The sequence below is a fragment of the Triticum aestivum genome, chromosome 2B (genome assembly GCF_018294505.1).
Source record: "Triticum aestivum cultivar Chinese Spring chromosome 2B, IWGSC CS RefSeq v2.1, whole genome shotgun sequence".
Taxonomy (NCBI): Eukaryota; Viridiplantae; Streptophyta; class Magnoliopsida; order Poales; family Poaceae; genus Triticum; species Triticum aestivum.
In genome coordinates this window covers 517,009,673-517,023,954 of record NC_057798.1, presented here as the reverse complement: position 1 = coordinate 517,023,954, position 14,282 = coordinate 517,009,673, and positions in this window count along the sequence as shown.

Below are 14,282 nucleotides of genomic sequence, written 5' to 3'. Positions count from 1 at the left end.
CATCTTGCACAAAAGGCACGGTTCGCAAGCATCAAATGATTCATAACCAAGTGATTCCGAAAATCCATCTTTATGGAGTTTCTTCATGCGCTTTACACCGATATGACCAAAACGGCAGTGCCACAAATAAGTTGCACTATCATTATTAACTTTGCATCTTTTGGCATCAATATTATGAATATGTGTATCACTACGATCGAGAGCCAACAAACTATTTTTGTTGGGTGTATGACCATTGAAGGTTTTATTCATTTAAATAGAACAGCAATTATTCTCTGATTTTAAATGAATAACCGTATTGCAATAAACATGATCAAATCATATTCATGCTCAACGCAAACGCCAAATAACATTTATTTAGGTTTAACACTAATCCCAAAAGTATAGGGAGTGTGCGATAATGATCATATCAATATTGGAACTACTTCCAACACTCATCGTCACTTCCCCTTCAACTAGTCTCTGTTTATTCTGTAACTCCTGTTTCGAGTTACTAATCTTAGCAACCGAACAAGTATCAAATACTCAGGGGCTACTATAAACACTAGTAAGGCACACATCAATAATTTGTATATCAAATATACCCTTGTTCACTTTGCCATCCTTCTTATCCACCAAATATTTAGGGCATTTCCGCTTCCAGTGACCATTCCTTTTGCAGTAGAAGCACTTAGTCTTAGGCTTAGGTCCAGACTTGGGCTTCTTCACTTGAGCAGCAACTTGCTTGCCGTTCTTTTGAAGTTCCCTTCTATCCCTTTGCCCTTTTCTTGAAACTAGTGGTCTTGTTGACCATTAACACTTGATGTTCTTCCTTGATTTCTACCTTCATCGATTTCATCATCATGAAAAACTCGGGAATCATTTTCATCATCCCTTGCATACTATAGTTCATCACGAAGTTCTACTAACTTGGTGATGGTGACTAGAGAATTCTGTCAATCACTATCTTATCTAGAAGATTAACTCCCACTTGATTCAAGCGATTTTAGTACCCAGACAATCTGAGCACATGCTCACTAGTTGAGCGATTCTCCTCCATCTTTTAGCTATAGAACTTGTTGGAGACTTCATATCTCTCAACTCGGGTATTTTATTGAAATATTAACTTCAATTCCTGGAACATCTCATATGGTCCATGATGTTCAAAACATCTTTGAAGTCCCGATTCTAAGCCATAAAGCATGGTGCACAAAACTATCAAGTAGTCATCATATTGAGCTAGCCAAACGTTCATAACGTCTGCATCTGCTCCTGCAATAGGTCTGTCACCTAGCGGTGCATTAAGGACATAATTCTTCTGTGCAGCAATGAGGATAAACCTCAGATCGCGGATCCAATCCGCATCATTGCTACTAACATTTTTCAACACAATTTTCTCTAGGAACATATCAAAATAAACATATGAAAGCAACAACGCAAGCTATTGATCTTACAACATAATTTGCAAAATACTACCAGGACTAAGTTCATGATAAATTTAAGTTCAATTAATCATATTACTTAAGAACTCCCACTTAGACAGACATCTCTCTAGTCATCTAAGTGATCACGTGATCCAAATCAACTAAACCATAACCGATCATCACGTGAGATGGAGTAGTTTTCAATGGTGAACATCACTATGTTGATCATATCTACTATATGATTCACGCTCGACCTTTCGGTCTCCGTGCTCCGAGGCCATATCTGCATATGCTAGGCTCGTCAAGTTTAACCTGAGTATTCCGCGTGTGCAAAACTGGCTTGCACCCGTTGTAGATGGACGTAGAGCTTATCACACCCGATCATCACGTGGTGTCTGGGCACGACGAACTTTGGCAACGGTGCATACTCAGGGAGAACACTTCTTGATAATTAGTGAGAGATCATCTTAAAATGCTACCGTCAATCAAAGCAAGAATAAGATGTATAATAGATAAACATCATATGCAATCAAAATATGTGACATGATATGGCCATGATCATCTTGCGCCTTTGATCTCCATCTCCAAAGTACTGTCATGATCTCTATCGTCACCGGCACGACACCATGATCTTCATCATCTTGATCTATATCAATGTGTCATCACATGGTTGTCTCACCAACTATTGCTCTTGCAACCATTGCTATCGTATAGCGATAAAGTAAAGCAATTATTTGGCACTTGCATCTTATGCAACAAAGAGACATCCATAGGGCTTCTGCCAGTTGCCGATAACTTCAACAAAACATGATCATCTCATACAACAACTTATATCTTATCACGTCTTGACCATATCACATCACAACATGCCCTGCAAAAACAAGTTAGACGTCCTCTACTTTGTTGTTGCAAGTTTTACGTGGCTGCTAAGGGCTTAAGCAAGAACCAATCTCACCTACGCATCAAAACCACAACGATAGTTTGTCAAGTTGGTGCTGTTTTAACCTTCTCAAGGACCGGGCGTAGCCACACTCGGTTCAACTAAAGTTGGAGAAACTGACACCCGCTAGCCACCTGTGTGCAAAGCACGGCGGTAGAACCAGTCTCGCGTAAGCATACGCGTAATGTCGGTCTGGGCCGCTTCATCCAACAATACCGCCGAACCAAAGTATGACATGTTGGTAAGCAGTATGACTTATATCGCCCACAACTCACTTGTGTTCTACTCGTGCATATAACATCAAACCATAAAACCTAGGCTCGGATGCCACTGTTGGGGAACGTAGTAATTTCAAAAAAATTCCTACGCACACGCAAGATCATGGTGATGCATAGCAACGAGAGGGGAGAGTGTTGTCTACGTACCCTCGTAGACCGAAGCGGAAGCATTGACGCAACGTAGAGGAAGTAGTCGTACGTCTTCCCGGTCCAATCGATCCAAGCACCGTTACTCTGGCACCTCCGAGTTCTTGACACACGTACAGCTCGATGACGCACCCCGGGCTCCGATCCAGCAAAGCTTCGGGGAGGAGTTCCGTCAGCACGACGGCGTGGTGACGATCTTGATGTTCAACTATCGCAGGGCTTCGCCTAAGCACCGCTACAATATGACCGAGGTGTAATATCGTGGAGGGGGGCACCGCACACGGCTAAGGAACGATCATGAAGATCAACTTGTGTGTCTATGGGGTGCCCCCTGCCCCCGTATATAAAGGAGTGGAGGAGGGGAGGGCCGGCCCTCTCTATGGCGCGCCCTAGGGGAGTCCTACTCCCACCGGGAGTAGGATTCCCCCTTTCCTAGTCCAACTAGGAGACCTTCCATGTAGTAGGAGTAGGAGACAAGGAAGGGGAAGAGAGAAGGGAAGGAAGGAGGGGGTGCGGCCCCTCCCCCTAGTCCAATTTGGACTAGGCCATGGGAGGGGGGGCGCGCGGCCTGCCCTAGGCAGCCCCTCTCTCTTTTCCGTATGGCCCAATAAGGCCCAATACTTCTCCCCGGCGAATTCCCGTAACTCTTCGGTACTCCGATAAATACCCGAATCACTCGGAACCTTTCCGAACTCCGAATATAGTTGTCCAATATATCGATCTTTACGTCTCAACCATTTCGAGACTCCTCGTCATGTCCCCGATCTCATCCGGGACTCCGAACTCCTTCGGTACATCAAAACTCATAAACTCATAATAAAACTGTCATCGAAACCTTAAGCGTGCGGACCCTACGGTTCGAGAACAATGTAGACATGACCGAGACACGTCTCCGGTCAATAACCAATAGCGGGACCTGGATGCCCATATTGGTTCCTACATATTCTACGAAGATCTTTATCGGTCAGACCGCATAACAACATACGTTGTTCCCTTTGTCATCGGTATGTTACTTGCCCGAGATTCGATCGTCGGTATCCAATACCTAGTTCAATCTCATTACCGGCAAGTCTCTTTACTCGTTCCGTAATACATCATCTTGCAACTAACTCATTAGTTGCAATGCTTGCAAGGCTTAAATGATGTGCATTACCGAGAGGGCCCAGAGATACCTCTCCGACATTCGGAGTGACAAATCCTAATCTCGAAATACGCCAACCCAACAAGTACCTTTGGAGACACCTGTAGAGCACCTTTATAATCACCCAGTTACGTTGTGACGTTTGGTAGCACACAAAGTGTTCCTCCGGTAAACGGGAGTTGCATAATCTCATAGTCATAGGAACATGTATAAGTCATAAAGAAAGCAATAGCAACATACTAAACGATCAGGTGCTAAGCTAACGGAATGGGTCATGTCAATCAGATCATTCAACTAATGATGTGATCCCATTAATCAAATAACAACTCTTTGTCCATGGTTAGGAAACATAACCATCTTTGATTAACAAGCTAGTCAAGTAGAGGCATACTAGTGACACTCTGTTTGTCTATATATTCACACATGTATTATGTTTCCGGTTAATACAATTCTAGCATGAATAATAAACATTTATCATGATATAAGGAAATAAATAATAACTTTATTATTGCCTCTAGGGCATATTTCCTTCAGAGTTTGCATCTACGTACCACTTGTAGATCGCGTGCGGAAGCTTGCAAGGGGATGGTGATGATGGAGTCGTACTCGACGTGATTCAGATCACCGATGTCCAAGTGCTGAACGGACAGCACCTCCGCGTTCAACACACGTACGGGACGGGAGACGTCTCCTCCTTCTTGATCCAGCAAGGGGGAAGGAGAGGTTGATGATGATCCAGCAGCACGACGGCGTGGTGGTGGATGCAGCAGAACTCCAGTAGGGCTTCGCCAAGCGACTACGGGAGGAGGACGAGGTGTAGCAGGGGGAGGGAGGCGCCAAGCACAAGGGTACGGCTGCCCTCTGTTGGGGAACGTTGCAGAAAACAAAAATTTTCCTACTCGTTTCACCAAGATCATCTAGGAGTTCATCTAGCAACGAGTGATTAGATGCATCTACATACCTTTGTAGATCGCGCACGGAAGCGTTCAAAAGAACGGTGATGATGTAGTCGTACTCGACGTGATCCAAATCACCGATGACCAGCGCCGAACGGACGGCACCTCCGCGTTCAACACACGTACGGGACGGGAGACGTCTCCTCCTTCTTGATCCAGCAAGGGGGAGGAGAGGTTGATGAAGATCCAGCAGCACGATGGCGTGGTGGTGGATGCAGAGCGTCACAGCAGCAGGGCTTCGCCGAGACTACGAGGGAGAGACGTAACGGGGGGAGATGGAGGCGCCAGGGGCAGGTGTGAAATCCCTCCTCTCCCCCCTACTATATATAGGGGTGCCAGGGGGGGCGCCGGCCCTAGTAGATGGCATCTACTAGGGGGGGCGGCGGCCAAGGGGAGGTTTCCCTCCCCCCCAAGGCACCTAGGGGTGCCTTCCACCACATGGACTCTTCCATGGTGGAAACCCTAGGCGCATGGGCCTATAGGGGCTGGTGCCCTTGGCCCATCTAGGCCAAGGCGCACCCCCTACAGCCCATGTGGCCCCCCGGGACAGGTGGCCCCACCCGGTGGACCCCCGGGACCCTTCCGGTGGTCCCGGTACAATACCGATAACCCCGAAACTTGTCCCGATGCCCGAAATAGCACTTCCTATATATAATTCTTTACCTCCGGACCATTCCGGAACTCCTCGTGACGTCCGGGATCTCATCCGGGACTCCGAACAACATTCGGGTTTCTGCATATACATATCTTCATAACCCTAGCGTCACCGAACCTTAAGTGTGTAGACCCTACGGGTTCGGGAGACAAGCAGACATGACCGAGACGACTCTCCGGTCAATAACCAACAGCGGGATCTGGATACCCATGTTGGCTCCCACATGCTCCACGATGATCTCATCGGATGAACCACGATGTCGAGGATTTAATCAATCCCGTACGCTATTCCCTTTGTCTATCGATATGTTACTTGCCCGAGATTCGATCGTCGGTATCCCAATACCTCGTTCAATCTCGTTACCGGCAAGTCACTTTACTCATACCGTAATGCATGATCCCGTGACCAGACACTTGGTCACTCTGAGCTCATTATGATGATGCATTACCGAGTGGGCCCAGTGATACCTCTCTGTCATACGGAGTGACAAATCCCAGTCTTGATCCATGTCACCCAACAGACACTTTCGGAGATACCCGTAGTCTACCTTTATAGTCACCCAGTTACGTTGTGACGTTTGGCATACCCAAAGCACTCCTACGGTATCCGGGAGTTACACGATCTCATGGTCTAAGGAAAAGATACTTTGACATTGGAAAACTCTAGAAAACGAACTATACGATCTTGTGCTATGTTTAGGATTGGGTCTTGTCCATCACATCATTCTCCCAATGATGTGATCTCGCTATCAATGACATCCAGTGTCCATAGTCAGGAAACCATGACTATCTGTTGATCAACGAGCTAGTCAACTAGAGGCTTACTAGGGACATGTTGGTGTCTGTTATTCACACATGTATTACGATTTCCGGATAACACAATTATAGCATGAATAAAGACAATTATCATGAACAAGGAAATATAATAATAATGCTTTTATTATTGCCTCTAGGGCATATTTCCAACAGTCTCCCACTTGCACTAGAGTCAATAATCTAGTTACATTGTGATGAATCGAACACCCATGGAATTCTGGTGTTGATCATGTTTTGCTCTAGGGAGAGGTTTAGTCAACGGATCTGCTATATTCAGGTCCGTATGTACTTTACAAATCTCTATGTCTCCATCTTGAACATTTTCACGAATGGAGTTGAAGCGACGCTTGATGTGCCTTGTCTTCTTGTGAAACCTGGGCTCCTTGGCAAGTGCAATAGCTCCAGTGTTGTCACAGAAGAGCTTGATCGGCCCCGACGCATTGGGTATGACTCCTAGGTCGGTGATGAACTCCTTCACCCATATTGCTTCATGTGCTGCCTCCGAGGCTGCCATGTACTCCGCTTCACATGTAGATCCCGCCACGATGCTTTGCTTGCAACTGCACCAGCTTACTGCCCCACCATTCAAAATATACACGTATCCGGTTTGTGACTTAGAGTCATCCAGATGTGTGTCGAAGCTAGCATCGACGTAACCCTTTACGACGAGCTCTTCGTCACCTCCATAAACGAGAAACATTTCCTTAGTCCTTTTCAGGTACTTCAGGATATTCTTGACCGCTGTCCAGTGTTCCTTGCCGGGATTACTTTGGTACCTTCCTACCAAACTGACGGCAAGGTTAACATCAGGTCTGGTACACAGCATGGCATACATAATAGAACCTATGGCTGAGGCATAGGGGATGACGCTCATCTCTTCTATATCTTCTGCCGTGGTCGGACATTGAGCTGAGCTCAATTTCATACCTTGTAACACAGGCAAGAACCCCTTCTTGGATTGATCCATATTGAACTTCTTCAATATCTTATCAAGGTATGTGCTTTGTGAAAGACCTATGAGGCGTCTCGATCTATCTCTATAGATTTTGATGCCTAATATATAAGCAGCTTCTCCAAGGTCCTTCATTGAAAAACTTTTATTCAAGTAGGCCTTGATGTTGTCCAAGAGTTCTATATCATTTCCCATCAAAAGTATGTCATCTACATATAATATGAGAAATGCTACAGAGCTCCCACTCACTTTCTTGTAAACGCAGGCTTCTCCATAAGTCTGTGTAAACCCAAACGCTTTGATCATCTCATCAAAGCGAATGTTCCAACTCCGAGATGCTTGCACCAGCCCATAAATCGAGCGTTGGAGCTTGCACACTTTGTCAGCATTCTTAGGATCGACAAAACCTTCCGGCTGCATCATATACAATTCTTCCTTAAGGAAACCATTAAGGAATGCCGTTTTGACGTCCATTTGCCATATTTCGTAATCATAGAATGCGGCAATTGCTAACATGATTCGGACGGACTTCAGCTTCGCTACCGGTGAGAAAGTCTCATCGTAGTCAACCCCTTGAACTTGTCGATAACCCTTAGCGACAAGCCGAGCTTTATAGATGGTCACATTACCATCCGCGTCTGTCTTCCTCTTAAAGATCCATTTATTTTCTATGGCTCGCCGCTCAACGGGCAAGTCAGTCAAAGTCCATACTTTGTTTTCATACATGGATCCTATCTCGGATTTCATGGCTTCTAGCCATTTGTCGGAATCCGGGCCCGCCATCGCTTCTTCATAGTTCGAAGGTTCACCGTTGTCTAACAGCATGATTTCCAAGACAGGGTTGCCGTACCACTCTGGTGCGGAACGTGTCCTTGTGGACCTTCGAATTTCAGTAGGGGCTTGATCAGAAGTATCTTGATCATTGTCATTAACTTCCTCTCTAGTCGATGCAGGCACCTCAGGAACATTTTCTTGAGTTGCGCCATTTTCCGGTTCAAGAGGTAATACTTCATCAAGCTCTACTTTCCTCCCACTTACTTCTTTCGAGAGAAACTCTTTCTCTAGAAAAGACCCATTCTTGGCAACAAAGATCTTGCCTTCGGATCTGAGGTAGAAGGTGTACCCAATAGTTTCTTTTGGGTATCCTATGAAGACGCATTTTTCCGACTTGGGTTCAAGCTTTTCAGGTTGAAGTTCTTGACATAAGCATCGCATCCCCAAACTTTTAGAAACGACAGCTTAGGTTTCTTCCCAAACCATAATTCATACGGTGTCGTCTCAACGGATTTCGACGGAGCCCTATTTAAAGTGAATGCAGCAGTCTCTAAAGCATAGCCCCAAAAAGAAAGCGGTAAATCGGTAAGAGACATCATAGATCGCACCATATCTAACAGAGTGTGATTACGACGTTCAGACACACCATTACGCTGAGGTGTTCCAGGCGGCGTGAGTTGTGAAACTATTCCACATTTTCTTAAGTGTGCCCCAAACTCGTGACTCAAGTATTCTCCTCCACGATCTGATCGTAGAAACTTGATTTTCCTGTCACGTTGATTTTCAACCTCACTCTAAAATTCCTTGAACTTTTCAAAGGTTTCAGACTTGTGTTTCATTAAGTAGATATACCCATACCTACTTAAATCATCCGTGAGGGTGAGAACATAACGATAGCCACCACGAGCCTCAACACTCATTGGACCGCACACATCAGTATGTATGATTTCCAATAAGTCGGTTGCTCGCTCCGTTGTTCCTGAGAACGGAGTCTTGGTCATTTTACCCATAAGGCATGGTTCGCATGTGTCAAATGATTCATAATCAAGAGACTCTAAAAGTCCATCAGCATGGAGCTTCTTCATGCGTTTGACACCTATGTGACCAAGGCGGCAGTGCCACAGGTATGTGGGACTATCATTATCAACCTTACTTCTTTTGGTACTCACATTATGAACATGTGTAGCATCACGTTCGAGATTCATAGAGAATAAACCATTCACCATAGGAGCATGACCATAAAACATATCTCTCATAAAAATGGAACAACCATTATTCTCAGATTTAAAAGAGTAGCCATCTCGAATTAAACGAGATCCCGATACAATGTTCATGCTCAAAGCTGGCACTAAATAACAATTATTAAGGTTTAAAACTAATCCCGAAGGGAGATGCAGAGGTAGCGTGCCGACGGCGATCACATTGACCTTGGAACCATTCCCGACGCGCATCGTCACCTCGTCCTTTGCTAGTTTCCGCTTATTCCGCAGCCCCTGCTTTGAGTTACAAATGTGAGCAACTGCACCGGTATCAAATACCCAGGAGCTACTACGGGCACTAGTAAGGTACACATCAATTACATGTATATCACATATACCTTTTGTTTTGCCGGCCTTCTTATCCGCTAAATACTTAGGGCAGTTCCGCTTCCAGTGACCGCTTCCCTTGCAATAAAAGCACTCAGTCTCGGGCTTGGGTCCATTCTTTGGCTTCTTCCCGGCAGCTTGCTTGCCGGGCGCGGCAACCTCCTTGCCGTCCTTCTTGAAGTTCTTTTTACCCTTGCCTTTCTTGAACTTAGTGGTTTTATTGACCATCAACACTTGATGTTCCTTCCTGACTTCTACCTCTGCTGATTTCAGCATAGCAAATACTTCAGGAATGGTCTTTTCCATCCCCTGCATATTGAAGTTCATCACAAAGCTCTTGTAGCTTGGTGGAAGCGACTGGAGGATTCTGTCAATGACCGCATCATCCGGGAGATTAACTCCCAGCTAAGTCAAGCGGTTATGCAACCCAGACATAGTGAGTATGTGCTCACTGACAGAACTGTTTTCCTCCATCTTACAGCTGAAGAATTTGTCGGAGACTTCATATCTCTCGATCCGGGCATGAGCTTGGAAAACCATTTTCAGCTCTCCGAACATCTCATATGCTCCATGTCTCTCAAAACGCTTTTGGAGCCCCGGCTCTAGGCTGTAAAGCATGCCGCACTGAACGAGGGAGTAGTCATCGAAACGTGCCTGCCAAGCATTCATAACATCTTGTTCTGCAGGGAGAACGGGTGCGTCACCAAGCGGTGCTTGTAGGACATAATCTTTCTTGGCAGCTATGAGGATGATCCTCAGGTTCCGGACCCAGTCCGTATAGTTGCTGCCATCGTCTTTCAGCTTGGTTTTCTCTAGGAACGCGTTGAAGTTGAGGACTACGTTGGCCATTTGATCTACAAGACATATTGCAAAGATTTTAGACTAAGTTCATGATAATTAAGTTCAACTAATCAAATTATTAGTGAACTCCCACTTAGATTAGACATCCCTCCAGTCATCTAAGTATTACATGATCCGAGTTTAACTAGACCGTGTCCGATCATCACGTGAGACGGACTAGTCAACGTCGGTGAACATCTTCATGTTGATCGTATCTACTATACGACTCATGCTCGACCTTTCGGTCTTCTGTGTTCCGAGGCCATGTCTGTACATGCTAGGCTCGTCAAGTCAACCTAAGTGTTTGCATGTGTAAATCTGTCTTACACCCGTTGTATGTGAACGTCTGAATAAAACACCCGATCATCATGTGGTGTTTTGAAACAGCGAACTATCTCAACGGTGCACAGTTAGGGGGAACACTTCTTGAAATTATTGTGAGGGATCATCTTATTTACTACCGTCGTTCTAAGTAAACAAGATGCAAAACATGATAAACATCACATGCAATCAAATAATAAACGTGACATGATATGGCCAATATCACATAGCTCCTTTGATCTCCATCTTGGGGCTCCATGATCATCTTGTCACCGGCTTGACACCATGATCTCCATCATCATGATCTCCATCATCGTGTCTCCATGAAGTTGCTCGCCAACTATTACTTCTACTACTATGGCTAACGCGTTTAGCGATAAAGTAAAGTAATTTACATGGCATTTCTTGATGACACGCAGGTCATATAAAAGAATAAAGACAACTCCTATGGCTCCTGCCGGTTGTCATACTCATCGACATGCAAGTCATGAATCCTATTACAATAGCATGAACATCTCATACATCACATATAGATCATTCATCATTCATCACAACTTTGGCCATATCATATCACAAACCACTTGCTGCAAAAACAAGTTAGACGTCCTCTAATTGTTGTTGCAAGTTTTACGTGGCTGAATTAGGGTTCTAGCAAGAACGTTTTCTTACCTACGTTAAAGCCACAACGTGATTTGTCAACTTCTATTTACCCTTCATAAGGACCCTGTTCATCGATTCCGCTCCAACTAAAGTAGGAGAGACAGACACCCGCCAGCCACCTTATGCAACTAGTGCATGTTAGTCGGTGGAACCAGTCTCACGTAAGCGTACGTGTAAGGTTGGTCCGGGCCGCTTCATCCCACAATACCGCTGAAGCAAGAAAGGACTAGTAACGGCAAGAAAGTTGACAAATCTACGCCCACAACAAATTGTGTTCTACTCGCGCAAGAAGAACTACGCATAGACCTAGCTCATGATGCCACTGTTGGGGAACGTTGCAGAAAACAAAAAATTTCCTACTCGTTTCACCAAGATCATCTAGGAGTTCATCTAGCAACGAGTGATTAGATGCATCTACATACCTTTGTAGATCGCGCACGGAAGCGTTCAAAAGAACGGTGATGATGTAGTCGTACTCGACGTGATCCAAATCACCGATGACCAGCGCCGAACGGACGGCACCTCCGCGTTCAACACACGTACGGGACGGGAGACGTCTCCTCCTTCTTGATCAAGCAAGGGGGGAGGAGAGGTTGATGAAGATCCAGCAGCACGACGGCGTGGTGGTGGATGCAGAGCGTCACAGCAACAGGGCTTCGCCGAGACTACGAGGGAGAGACGTAACGGGGGGAGATGGAGGCGCCAGGGGCAGGTGTGAAATCCCTCCTCTCCCCCCCACTATATATAGGGGTGCCAGGGGGGGCGCCGGCCCTAGTAGATGGCATCTACTAGGGGGGGGGGGGGGCGGCCAAGGGGAGGTTTCCCTCCCCCCCAAGGCACCTAGGGGTGCCTTCCACCACATGGACTCTTCCATGGTGGAAACCCTAGGCGCATGGGCCTATAGGGGCTGGTGCCCTTGGCCCATCTAGGCCAAGGCGCACCCCCTACAGCCCATGTGGCCCCCCGGGACAGGTGGCCCCACCCGGTGGACCCCCGGGACCCTTCCGGTGGTCCCGGTACAATACCGATAACCCCGAAACTTGTCCCGATGCCCGAAATAGCACTTCCTATATATAATTCTTTACCTCCGGACCATTCCGGAACTCCTCGTGACGTCCGGGATCTCATCCGGGACTCCGAACAACATTCGGGTTTCTGCATATACATATCTTCATAACCCTAGCGTCACCGAACCTTAAGTGTGTAGACCCTACGGGTTCGGGAGACAAGCAGACATGACCGAGACGACTCTCCGGTCAATAACCAACAGCGGGATCTGGATACCCATGTTGGCTCCCACATGCTCCACGATGATCTCATCGGATGAACCACGATGTCGAGGATTTAATCAATCCCGTACGCTATTCCCTTTGTCTATCGATATGTTACTTGCCCGAGATTCGATCGTCGGTATCCCAATACCTCGTTCAATCTCGTTACCGGCAAGTCACTTTACTCATACCGTAATGCATGATCCCGTGACCAGACACTTGGTCACTCTGAGCTCATTATGATGATGCATTACCGAGTGGGCCCAGTGATACCTCTCCGTCATACGGAGTGACAAATCCCAGTCTTGATCCATGTCACCCAACAGACACTTTCGGAGATACCCGTAGTCTACCTTTATAGTCACCCAGTTACGTTGTGACGTTTGGCATACCCAAAGCACTCCTACGGTATCCGGGAGTTACACGATCTCATGGTCTAAGGAAAAGATACTTTGACATTGGAAAACTCTAGCAAACGAACTATACGATCTTGTGCTATGTTTAGGATTGGGTCTTGTCCATCACATCATTCTCCCAATGATGTGATCTCGTTATCAATGACATCCAGTGTCCATAGTCAGGAAACCATGACTATCTGTTGATCAACGAGCTAGTCAACTAGAGGCTTACTAGGGACATGTTGGTGTCTGTTATTCACACATGTATTACGATTTCCGGATAACACAATTATAGCATGAATAAAGACAATTATCATGAACAAGGAAATATAATAATAATGCTTTTATTATTGCCTCTAGGGCATATTTCCAACACCCTCCCCCCTGCCCTCCTTTATATAGGCCCCCAGGGGGGGCGCCGGCCCTGGGAGATTGGATCTCCCAAGGGGGCGGCGGCCAAGGGGGGAGGAGTGCCCCCCAAGGCATGTGGTGCGCCCCCCCCACCCTAGGGTTTCAACCCTAGGCACAGGGGGTGGGCCTAGGGGGGCGCACCAGCCCACTCTGGGCTGGCTCCCCTCCCACTTCAGCCCATGGGGCCCTTCGGGATGGGTGGCCCCACCCGGTGGACCCTCGGGACCCTTTCGGTGGTCCCGGTACATTACCGGGAGACCCCGAAACTTTCCCGATGGCCGAAATACCACTTCCTATATATTATTCTTTACCTCCGGACCATTCCGAAACTCCTCGTGACGTCCGGGATCTCATCCGGGACTCCGAACAACATTCGGTATGCTGCATACTCATATTCATACAACCCTAGCGTCACAGAACCTTAAGTGTGTAGACCCTACGGGTTCGGGAGACACGCAGACATGACCGAGACGACTCTCGGGCAATAACCAACAGCGGGGTCTGGATACCCATGTTGGCTCCCACATGCTCCTCGATGATTTCATCGGTTGAACCACGATGTCGAGGATTCGATCAAACCCTGTATACAATTCCCTTTGTCAATCGGTACGTTACTTGCCCGAGACTCGATCGTCGGTATCCCAATACCTTGTTCAGTCTCGTTACCGGCAAGTCACTTTACTCGTACCGTAATGCATGATCCCGTGGCCAACACCTTGGTCACCTTGAGCTCA